General features: G+C 47.7%; 1 long non-coding RNA gene across 1 annotated transcript; it reads left to right on the top strand.

Annotated features, from left to right (window-relative positions):
- The first annotated feature begins 3,742 nt into the window (after positions 1–3,742).
- On the top strand, positions 3,743–8,224 carry LOC149521401 (uncharacterized). Its single transcript, XR_016347970.1, has 4 exons — positions 3,743–3,945; positions 5,877–6,388; positions 7,011–7,183; positions 7,629–8,224. It is a non-coding gene; the product is annotated as an uncharacterized LOC149521401 (long non-coding RNA).
- The last annotated feature ends 3,614 nt before the right edge of the window (positions 8,225–11,838 follow it).

Here is an 11,838-nt window from a genome sequence, read left to right as displayed (position 1 = left end):
ATTTTACCAAGGAGTCCTGTGTCACTTTAACTGTTAACAGATTTATTTAGGCATAAGCTTTCATCTGTAAAAATCACTGCATCAGATGCATAAAAGCTTACCCACAAAAATTGATGCCCAAATAAGTCTGAGGGGTAGCTGTGTCAGGGTTTGTCTAGACTGCACCTCTCTGTCGACAGAGAGATATAGATTAGGCACATCGAAATTGCTAATGAACCAGGGATTTAAATATCCTGTGCCTCATTAGCATAAACATGGCTGCCGCTTTTTTTCAAAATGGAGGGTTTTTTTTTTAAAAAAAAAGGCAGTCTAGACGCGGGTCTGTCGAAAATAAAGCCTTTTTCGACAGATCCTGTAAACCTCATTTTTTGAGGATTACAGGATCTGTCGAAAAAGGGTTTATTTTCGACAGATCCGCATCTAGACTGCCGTTTTTTTAGAAAAAACTCCATTTAAAAAAAAAAAAAGCGGCAGCCATGTTTATGCCAATGAGGCACGGGATATTTAAATCCCTGCTTCATTAGCAATTTTGATGTGCTTGATTTGTCGACAGAGGGATGTAGTCTAGACGTAGCCCCAGTCTGTAACTTTAAAAACAGTGAATAGTCCTGTTGCACCTTAAAGGCTAACCAAAATAGATAGAGTCATGAGTTTCCTTAGGCAAAACCCACTTCCTCTGATGAAAAGGAGCAGAAATAACAGAAATCAAGAGCTACATAACAGCAGAAGTACCTGTTAATTGTAGGGACCACTTAATTAGCCTCATTAACAAGGGTCCTGCAATTGACAAGTACTTCTGCTATTTATATATACATATCTTGGTTTCTGTTATTTCCACTTCAGTTCATCTGATGAAGTGGGTTTTGCCCAAGGAAATTCATGGATCTATATATTTTGGTTCATCTCTATGGTGCCTCAGGACTACTCATTGTTTCCAAATACATTTCTTCATCTTTAAAGTGCCACAGGACTCCTCCATTTTGTTGCAGCTACAGACTAACACAGGGACCTTTGAGATTTGGCTCCAGTTTTGGAAACTCTGCAAATGTGTTTCCTGCTTCCATCAAACAAATGATAAACGAGGAAGATCAATGAGCATTAGCCAGCTTGAAATCTGCGTTGCCACCCGGAGAGCCAATATAGAATGAGGTCACCTGGCTGGCTGTGTCAGGCTTATTTGGTGCCATGTCTGGTTTCTAATAGATCAGAAATCCAGATGCCTCTTGAATGAAGGTCAGAACACTCTTGGGTGCAGGTCCACTGCTGAGCTTTGCATAAGGGGTTAGCGGAATCACAACCAACTTCCTAATGTCTCAAACATAAAGATCAAAAATAAAATTCCAGGTTAGGGGTTTGCAGTTTGTAGCACTTCCAATGTAGAAGTGATTTTGTCTCGTCAGTTTCAGATGCAGCAGAGATGACGGATGCCTCTCTGGGGCAGGAACTCACCATAGAAACTCCCACGGCCTCGGGTGAAGGTAAAACTTCTTCAGCTGTCCACCTGGGAACACAGTCGTATAGAATGAGGGAGGTTTGGAAAGGGGGATATAGAGAGAGGAGCTTTTCTGTTGTTATGGCTGCGTAAGTACCTACATGGCTCCCATTGCCACAGAATCTGAGAGCCTCGTGGTTTTTAATTGTTTTTATCCTCACAACAGTGGTGGTAGTAAGGCACAGAGGGACCAAGTGACTTGCACGAGATGTGCTGCACTTCTGGTGTGCACAGAATTTCAAGTGAGTGTTACCTCTCTGCCTCAGCAAGAGAGTGGTTTGCTGGAATGCAAACCATGTGTTAGCTCACTGCCACAACAGGCTGTTTGCCGCACCAGAAAACCCCTGGAGATGGCACGTCTAGACCTTGCCTTGTAGGTAGCCTTCAGCAATCCCCAGAGAAATCTGTCTGCAATGTCCAGTCCTCCTCGCTGGGTATTCACAGAAATGAACCAAGCGATGGTGTGTACGTACATATAAACACACACACACACACGGCCTGTTACACACCTCCCACCTAGCCTGTTACTTACACACACACACACACACACACACACACACACACACACACACACACACACACACACTGCCTCCAACCTGGCATGCATATACATACATGCCCACCCCACCTGTTATGCAAGCGTGTACACACACACACACACTGCCTGTTGGCTTACTGAGGACACACTTGTGAACTTAATACATGTCCCTGAGATGCTTATACTAAAGCTAATCATCTGATTATGAGTAAAGAACAGATGCTTAGAATAATAAAGAAATAGATTTAAGTGTTATTGAGCAAGAGAAAAAGAGATAGACATGGTTACAAGCAAAACATATGCTTTCTAGAGTCTAAAACTTAACAGTGTAGAAACCTGACCTCAGGCAGTTTTGTGCCCACAGTCATTTCTCTGAAGTCTGAAGGATCCACAGATTCCAAGAGCGCTGGCTTATATTGTTCCTTAAATGACAAGTAAATAAGGGGTTCTCTCCTTTTCTTATGGCCTAGCGCCTCTTTGGGCTGTGTTCTCTGAGCGTGTATCCTCAGAAAAGTTTTTCTCCCCTGCTGCTTTTGCTCCAGGAAGTTGACACCATCACCTCTTCCTCGCCTTCCTCTCAATTTGCTCTCCCTGTGGATTCAATTGCAAATGAACTTGCAGTTGTCTCTGGCATCACCTAGCTGAATTGCAATGGGGAAACAGGGGAATAACACTCCTCTGTTTAGATCAAACTTGTTTCCCCTGCCTTCATAAACATGTTTACAGAACATAGTATCAGTGCATATACCTAACTCTTTATACACACCGGCTACGTCTACACTGGCATGATTTTCCGGAAATGCTTTTAACGGAAAAGTTTTCCGTTAAAAGCAGTTTCAGAAAAGAGCATCTAGATTGGCATGGAAGCTTTTCCGCAAAAGCACTTTTTGCGGAAAAGCGTCTGTGCCAATCTAGACGCGCTTTTGCGCAAAAAAGCCCCGATCGCCATTTTAGCCATTGGGGCTTTTTTGCGCAAAACAGCACTGTTGTCTACACTGGCCCTCTTGTGCAAATGATTTGCGCAAGAGGGCTTTTGCCCGAACGGGAGCAGCATAGTATTTCCGCAAGAATACTGACGATCTTACATAAGATCGTCAGTGTTCCTGCGGAAATTCAAGCGACCAGTGTAGACAGCTGGCAAGTTTTTCCGCAAAAGCAGATGATTTTGCAGAAAAACTTGCCAGTCTAGACACAGCCACCCCGTACGTAGGTCACACAGGCATATCTATCAACAGTGTGCCACCAGTTTTTGTAGGACACCTTACAAGGCTAAATGTTCTGCCAACTGTGTTTTGGGTGTGCCCTTTGCCAGCTGGCAAAAAGGGGCTTTTGGGTTCACACAGGAAATTAGTGGTGGAGTAGTGAAAAAAATACCAAGTCTTTAGAGTCCCTAGCTAACACTGAGCCACCCTTCCTGCTGTTGTGTTAGAACACACCTTATTGTTATGAATGCCACAAAAATGCTAACACCTTTGTCATCAAATATAGCAAGAAAAGCCAAATTCTGTTGGCCACTAACTCTATACAGAGCCTGTCAATGCAGTGGTAAGAAATTAAAAGCCAACTGGCTTTATTCGCTAATTAAGATTCATTTGTGATACAGCACCTTTCTAGCGAAAGATCTCAAAGCAATTTTATAGACTTAATTTAGTTACTATATATAGAATTTAAACACAGGCATCACATCATACTTACCTCTGGGGTGGGACCTTCAGCTGCTTAGCGGTGCATGAGAACACAGCGTAACAGGGTAGTTGAGGAAATGAAGAAGTCCCCATCTTAAACCACGAAGCAAATTTTGGAAGCTAGAACATGATTCATGTAAATTAAAAAATTCAACTTCCTTTTCAGATCATTTACAGTGCGGGGCAAAATCAGCCATGAATAAACAGGTGTTGCCAGATGATCATCTCAGGTATGGTGTGTGGGGGAATCTTGGATCACCTGAGTTCTTAAAGCAGAAGTTAATTCTTTGGGGATGGCTTACGAGAATGGGACTGGAAATGGGATAACAGAACTTTTCAGCTCCAGGCTAGGGATGTAAAATCCCGATCAATTAGTTAACCAGCTAAATGTTAACTTTAACCAGTTAACTGATTAAACGGAAGGGGGCAGGAAAGGCCGCTCCAGCCCCACTGCTTACATATCCCATGGGGCTTCCAGCTAAATCTGCCCATGGGCCCAGAATTGGCAGCCCACGTGGAGGCTGGCAGTGCTGGAGCAGCCGTCCACCGCTGCTCTCCGGGTCCCAGTTAACCGTTCCCTGGTAGGTATCACTTGTTAAGGGGGATGGTTACCTGTTAACATCCCTTCTCCAGGCTGTTAATTCAAAGCTGGCTCGGCTAGCGCTTAATCCAAAAATAGCAGTGAAAGTAACTTAATCTTCCTGTCCTATTGCAACCCAGGTCCCTGCCAGCTCTTTCAATAGCTCCCTGCTGGCTTTTGCTGCAGCCCCGCCAGCTCTCTGCACCGGCTTACTGTCACCTCTGTCTAACACCCATCAAGATGAATGGGCCTGCTAAGAGGGAGGGGAAAAGGGGCAGCTCCTACTGCAGCAGCAGCAGCGCACGCCCGGAGCCCTTGGCCTCTTAAATCATTACTGGAAAGCTGCTCCGTGTGGGTCTGAGGGCTGGGGGGGCAGCACGCTTCATGCAGTGCGGGGGGAGGGGGGGTTGGCTACCCCATGCTCCTGCCCCTTTTGTAAGCACAAGTGCTGCTCCCTCCCCCACCTTGCCTAGGGGCCAAAGTGTGTGTCTCCTCTTCCCATTGGCAGACTCCGACTGACCTGGGTGAAGGTGGGATCAGTCAATGATAAAAAGTTACTGCCGTTTTTTTCCAGGATATTGCACAATTCTTAGGGTTCGGAGCAGGGTGACAGGAGTAATTAAGGGCCTGGGGAAACTCTCATATGAAGCAAGGCTGAATAGGCTGGGCTCGAGATATAATAAAAGAACAAGTAATCTGTGGCTTAGAGAAAGTAGATGGGGAGCTTCTGTTCTTTCTTGCTGCAAGGGACAGCCAATGAAATAAACAAAATACTTTTTCCTGCAGTGTATAACTGGAACTCACTGCTATAGGAAATCAGATAGGCCATGAGTTTAGCAAGAATCAGAAAGGGCGTCAACACTTGTAGGAGTAGCAAGAACATCCAGACTTACAGCAGCCAATGCTAACAAACATAGGAAGGGGATTAAAATCTCATGCTTGAGCCAATTTCTGTCAATGAAGACCAGGGTGAGAAATAGTGGGGGTAGCAGATTATCTCACATCTTCCTGCTACGGGGTTCTCACAGCATCTGGTGACACAACCTGCTCACTGCTAGTGCAAACATGATGCTGGGCTAAATAGACCTTGTTTGATACAATCTGGAAATGCCTGTGTCACAAGTCATGATTGCTCTTCAGGAGCCTAGGTATGGGGCTAGAAATGCTTCAAACTGCATTTTCTGTCTAGATAGGTATGACCTCCACCACTATAGTGTCTGGACACCTTAATTACTGCACAGCAGCCCGTGAGGTACAGAATTATTATTATCCCCATTTTACAGATGAGGAAACTGAGGTGTTTGCCCAAGGTCACACAGACAGTCAGAGGCAGAGAGGGGAGTCAAACCTCTATCTCTTGAATCCCAGTTCAGTGTTTTAATTACAAGCCCATCCTTCCTCAGCTGGTGGGGTCATGCCAGAAAATTAGGGGATTGTTGGTGGTTAATATTTTCTGCAGTAGGGGGCACCTCCAAGGCCACTGTGGACACAGGTCTTGCTATAGGATCATCCCCAGAGGATTCTTTAGTGATATTCAACTTGGGCTACAGCTGGCTCGCCCTCTCTTCTCGCTCCCCACAGGGTTGAACAAGAGTTCCTGGACAGGGTGGACAAGATTATTATGCATCATAAACGTGGCAAAGAGGAAGCAACAAACCTGGCGCCCTGTGAATGTGGAGAGATACTGGAGTCAGTGGTGTCTGCCTTAGCCCGCCATTGCCTGAGGGTGAAAGATAGAACCCTGGCCTTTTTTTATCTGCTGGAGTCTGCGGCTGCTTCCCTATATTTATCCAATAATTATATGGTGAGTTGGCCTCCCTGTGTTCCTCCTTCTCCATCTGACCTAGCCCTGCAGCCGGCTCGGAGTGTTTCCTCTGGCGAGCGAGTTGGGTGGTCAGAGGTGTGTGTTCTGCGCCCGGCATGGCCCTGTGTCTCACTGTATCGTTCTGTGTTTGCTTGAGGCATACTTGTATTTGAAGAAAGCGAGTGGCCTTCAGGGACTATCAGCGTCGGCCACGTTCCCGTGTCGGAAGAGACCGAAACTGAAGATCAACCCATTTGAGGAGGCCACCTTCTGTAGCCTTCAGGGAGAGGTAAGAAGTCAGATGGACGCTGGCGGTCGCCCAAAGAGGATCCTGTTCATGGGATTGCTGACTCATGCCCACAAGAGCTCCATCCCTGGAGGTTTTCAAGTCCCGACTTGACAAAGCCCTGGCTGGGATGATTTAGTTGGGATTGGTCCTGCTTTGGGCAGAGGTCTGGACTTGGTGACCTCCTGTGGTCTCTGCCAGCCATAGGATTTTATAACTCCTGGGCAAACCCCTCAGAGTTCTGCCATCCCTCCGTCTCACCATTGGCACCTTAAAAACAATTGGAGCAAGACCTCCTGCTTTTTGCTGTCTAGCTGCCGGGACTGTTGTGTTTTGCTAGTACAGTGAGCAATCTGAGCTCTGGCTGCCTAGAGAAGCAGGTATACTATTTCCCCATCTCTGCTCCTGGCTCTCCTGTCGGATGCAGACTCTGCCATCGCCTTGCCACAGTGGCTCCTCCAAATCTTGCTGCCTCCTGATTTGATTGCTGCAGTGTTTGTGAGGCACTCGGATACGAGCAGGGACCACCAAAGAACCTAGAACCTGACCTCCACGGGTCCTCTCCCCTAAATGCAATCACGCCGTGACGTTGCAGCAATTGCCTTACTAGTCACTGCCCCTGCAGGTCTGCTTCAACATGGGCCAAATCGCACTAGCCAAGAAGCTGATCAAAAGGGCCCTCTGCTTATTGCATAAGAGATTTCCCCGGACCTGGCTCGGAGCCTTGTGCCAGTCGTTACTGGAGGAATCCAAACACTCTGCGTGCCGGACTCAACAGCGTCAGGCCCAACGTGCTGAGTAAGAGGAGAGGAGGGATCTTGATTGTGGGAGGACTGATTAAGAAGCGGGTTGATGATTGTGGGCCTTAAGCATTCCCCGTATGCTGAGTGCGTGGGTGGCCACCCAGGAGAAATTCAGACGCTGTCCAGTTGATTAGCACAGCACCCACAGCCAGCAGCATCTGTTGCTGCTGGTGGTGCACATCAGCACATATTTGGTGCACACAATTAAATTTATTCCACACATGGATGGAAAGAATTTAGCGGGAATGTTGGTCTTAACCCTCATTGCTGGTAGCTATTCGCAAATGTCACCCAGGAAACTGAATGCAATACGCACGATTGGCACTCTGTTTAAGAGGATTTCTGTTGGGCCCCTTTGCCTGAGCTCACATTATTTAATTAGGAGTTACTGAATATGTTTGAATTGCTGTGACCGTTAACATCTCGCTGTGTCTCTCCAGTAGGAAGGCGTTAGCTGTCCTGCAGCAGCAGATTCACTGCCTCTCCTTGCTCTGGCGGCTTTATAGTCTGGACTCCACTGCAAACAGGAATTACTCCCGGCTGGCAGCCCTCATGGAAATCAATCTGGCAGAGGCGTCTGAAAACAAGATACAGGTGTGGGCGCCTCTAACAGTTCTGGTATAGCTGGCAAAGGGCTGGCGACCAGTGTTCCCTCTCTAAGATTTTCCATCCATGAGCGGGGTGAGTTTTGTTTTGTGCATCAATACTGAGGTCGTGTGCGCTTGTTCGGAGGTGTGCCGCTGTGGCACCCACCAGTGGTGCTGCTCCAGCCCCCGCCCACGTGGCGATCGCCTGCCACGTGGCCCTGCCCTTGGTGCAGCTAAGCATCCTGGCCCTGCACTCTCCCACCAAGCCCAAGAAGGAAATACCCAGGAGGTCTCTAAAATGAGGACATTTGGGGTGCTGTTAGTCTTTCTCAGGGAACTCAGGGTGAGGTTGATTGACTGCAGAAAGGCTTTGTATCTTCACGGTGCAAACGACATGTGAGGTGGCAATTGACAAAAGGAAAAAAAGGGCTGTTTGCAACAGAAGCTGCCACTAGCCCAGCCTCGAGAGCATGGGGCAAAGTCAGAAGTCAAATGTGTTTCCACGTTTGTAGTTAGAAAAGCCTCAGTGGCAATCAACCACGGAGTGTCACCGTGATGTTTAAAATACTCCCCTGTGTTCATCTGCTCCAGTCCTCTTCCTTCCAGCTTAGTGCTATTATCTAGGTAGGGAAGGGTTCTTCCATCTAAACGTGTCATCTACAATGAGGTGCCCTGTCTTGTTTGGGCAGAAGCCCCAGGCTTGCTCCCAAACTAGGTCATCTCCTTGGCTTGCTGCATGGCTTTTCCTTCAACAATCTTGTGTCTTCTTTACACCGGTTTGTGAATTTCAGCAGGGTGAACTTTCGTATCTTCTTTAGATCATTTCGACGTATATGGATTTTTCACAGTTCTCCCAAAGCATGGGCTACAAAGACGAGTGGCTGAAATACGAGATGATGGCTATCCAGAGAAGTTCCCAGTGCGACTTCACCTTCACCAGGGAAAGGCTGCTAATGATGGCCCAGTTAGCTCAGACACTGGCCTATAGCAAACTCTGCTTGGGTCATCTGACCCGATCCATCCAATTGGGTGAGTTCTTTCTAGTCAGCTGTTGGGGGCAAGGGTTTATATCAGGGGGAGGGAATCTACAGCTCAAGTGCTGGATCTGGTCCCCGGCTTGTCTGGATCTGGCCCCCAAAACTCGGGGCTCCCCTGAGCTGGGGTGGTGCTTCAGCCCTGCAGCTCCCCTTCCATCCACCCTGCAACTCCAGCCCACTCCTCTAACCCACCAACCCCCAACCTACTCCTGCACCCTCCCTCCTGCCCAGACCCCACACTTCAAGCCCACTTCCTGACAGCCCCATCCCACACACTGAACCCCGCATTTTGGCCTTACCCAAGAGCATAGAGGGACCCATACAAATCTGCTAACCTGGGTCCCTCCATGCTCTGGTGTCAAGAGGAATGTGGGCAGTGGTTTTGGCATCTCAGTTGGGGTTTTTTCTTCTTTTCACTTGTGTGCAGCTCCCGACTGATTTTTCTGTGGGTCAGCATCCCCTGACCCAAACAAGGTTCCCCACCCCTGGTTTATATACATACATCCACACACCATGGACAGAGACCTGTGTGTTCTTTCTTCCACAGGCTTTCAAGCTCATACCATGTGTGTGCAGCTCCGGAAAACCAGCCTCCACTGCCTGGTTCTTTCAGTCCTCTTCAAATCTGCATTTCTAAAGAACAAGTATTTTCCTCATTTCATTTGGCTGTTTTAACTCACTAGAGTTGGGGTCCTGATGTTGCACTGGGGAAGTTGATTGATAAAGAGAGGTAGAAGAATGAGTGTAAATGGGAAAACGGGGAAGCATAAGAATGACAGGATAGAGATGGAAGAAGGGTGTAGAAGATGGTGTGATTAGTGGCAGTGTTCGCTCTAATTTTTTTCCATCCATGGGCAGAATAAATTTTGTTATATGCACTGAAGCATGTGTAGATGTGCACCACCCATAGAAACACATGCGTGGACAGTTGTGGGCACTCTGCTAATGAGATGGGCAGCACCTGAACCTCTCCTGGGCGGCCGCCCATATGCTCAGCTTATAGAGAACACTGATTGGTGGATGGAGGTGGGGTGGGAGGTGTGGATCGATTTTTAACCAGGCAAGAATCAACAGTATGTTACAGCAAGCTGCCAATTCCTGCAAGCATTTTCAGGTCATTTTCCTTAGGACTTCCCCTTTGCACAACAGTATCTCAAGGGATGGTTTATATTGACTCTCTTAGACCATGTGGGTCTCGTTTTGTAGGTTCGCCCAGTGTATCAGAGTCTTAGAGTGGCTATGGGAACTCGCTACTCAAGAAGAGAGCATCATTGTCTTGGCATGTTTCTATTCGGCCTGTTTGGACCTGCTGCTTTGCGATGCTGGTAAGCGCTGCCTGGTATTTAAGAAGGGTGACGGCTCTCTGCTAGCCTCTTCCAGGATACTCGTCGGGCACAAGAGGGGACCAATCTGTGTGAAGTTCCTATGCTGGCTGGGTGGGTTGGGTGACCGGCAACATCCACCATGGACAGTTTGCTACAGAGCCTAGGAGCCCAGTGTGCAAGGTGCTGTACAAACGCAGAATAAAGACAATCTCTGTCCCCAAAAGCTTACGCTCTAAATGTAAGAGAGACTGTTCTTTCATGCCCAGGCTCAGAGTCAGAAGTTTTGTGATGGTCACAAAAGAGCACAACTCGGAAAGGCATCTAGTCTCTCCTGCAGCTATCTAGGTTTCTCTTCTAGTGAGCCATTTTGTGTGAAGAGGGATGTCATTGCTCTCTACCATGCATTTTTTCTACTGAGAGTTTTAATATAAGCAAAGAAAATCCCCGCTGGCCTACGCAGGACACTGTTCTTTCTCAGGGACAATTTTGAAAGCTGACTCTGGGCTGCTGGTCGGGCATGAGAGGGGACCAATCTGGCTGTTACACAGACACACACGACTGCCATGCTTAGAGGAAGCACGCACAGCAGTGCTAGCTGTGTGCAAGGAGATGTCTGTCTCTGGTTCTCACCTGTACGATGCAAGATCAGGGTGATAGTTTTGAATCTACCCTACATCCGGCTTCTGCCTAACAGGGCTCCCTATTAATGGACAAAACATCACAAGAGAAAACTGTTTTTTGATCAAGTAGGTCCTATAAAAATAACTTCATTTCCTAAAGGCATGGCCTTAGCATTCAATAGGCCACCACTGGGGAGCACAGGTGCTTCTTCTCAGGGAGCACTACTTGGTAAAGATGCCTTCTCTAGGCGGAAAGGTAATTGATGTCTTCATGTTAACTCGTTGTTCATGCTTTCTGGTGGCACCATGGACATGGCGTTTCAGTGTTCACTAAAAACACCAGATTCAACCAGCATTCAGCCGTGAGTTAGACCCGGGCCTGGCAAAGTATGGCCCACGGGCCACCTCTGGCCTGTCAGACGTTTTATTCCGGCCCTCGAGTTCCTTCTGGAAGCAGGGTCGAGGGCTTATCCCGCTTCACCCGCTCAATGCTCATCTAGGGTTGCCAGGTGTCTGGTTTTGAACCCGACAGTCCAGTATTTGAGCTTTTTGTTCAGGAAACAAATTGAGAAAATAGAAATGTCCGGTATTTTCCATGGCCCACCTTGTTCCTCCTCAGCCATCACCGTGACCTGCTGTACAATTTCCATACCTAGATGTAGCCCAAGGCCAAGCCTTTGCCCATCCCTGAGTTAGACTGAGGAGCCAAGGTCCTCACTACCAAGCATGCACCGATACGAAGGGCTGTTCTGAGGTCTCGTCTCTTCCTACACTGTCCTGTTAAGGTGGCATGGAGTGCAATGGCTCCTCTGATACCCATCTCTTTCGCAGGGTTTGATTACCGGCCCATTGAGGAGTGCCTGCAGTTCATAAACCAATATGAAGCCAGTTGCCTCCTGAAGTCTCAGAGCAACATCATGCTGAGTCTATATTCCTCTTTGGCCATCTGGTAATGCAGGAGTCTCATCCGATTCCTCTCTGTGTTGGGGCGTTAGTTCTCTCTCTTTTGTGGGCTGTGGGGAAAGCAGCAGGGTCCCGTAGGCATGGAATTGAGTGCAGAGAATTCACCCACTAATGCAGA

Source organism: Pelodiscus sinensis, chromosome 27 (assembly GCF_052426305.1).
Source record: "Pelodiscus sinensis isolate ZL-2025 chromosome 27, ASM5242630v1, whole genome shotgun sequence".
NCBI classification, from domain to species: Eukaryota; Metazoa; Chordata; order Testudines; family Trionychidae; genus Pelodiscus; species Pelodiscus sinensis.
Note: the sequence above shows the minus strand (reverse complement) of the source record. Positions and strands in the feature narration are given on the sequence as shown.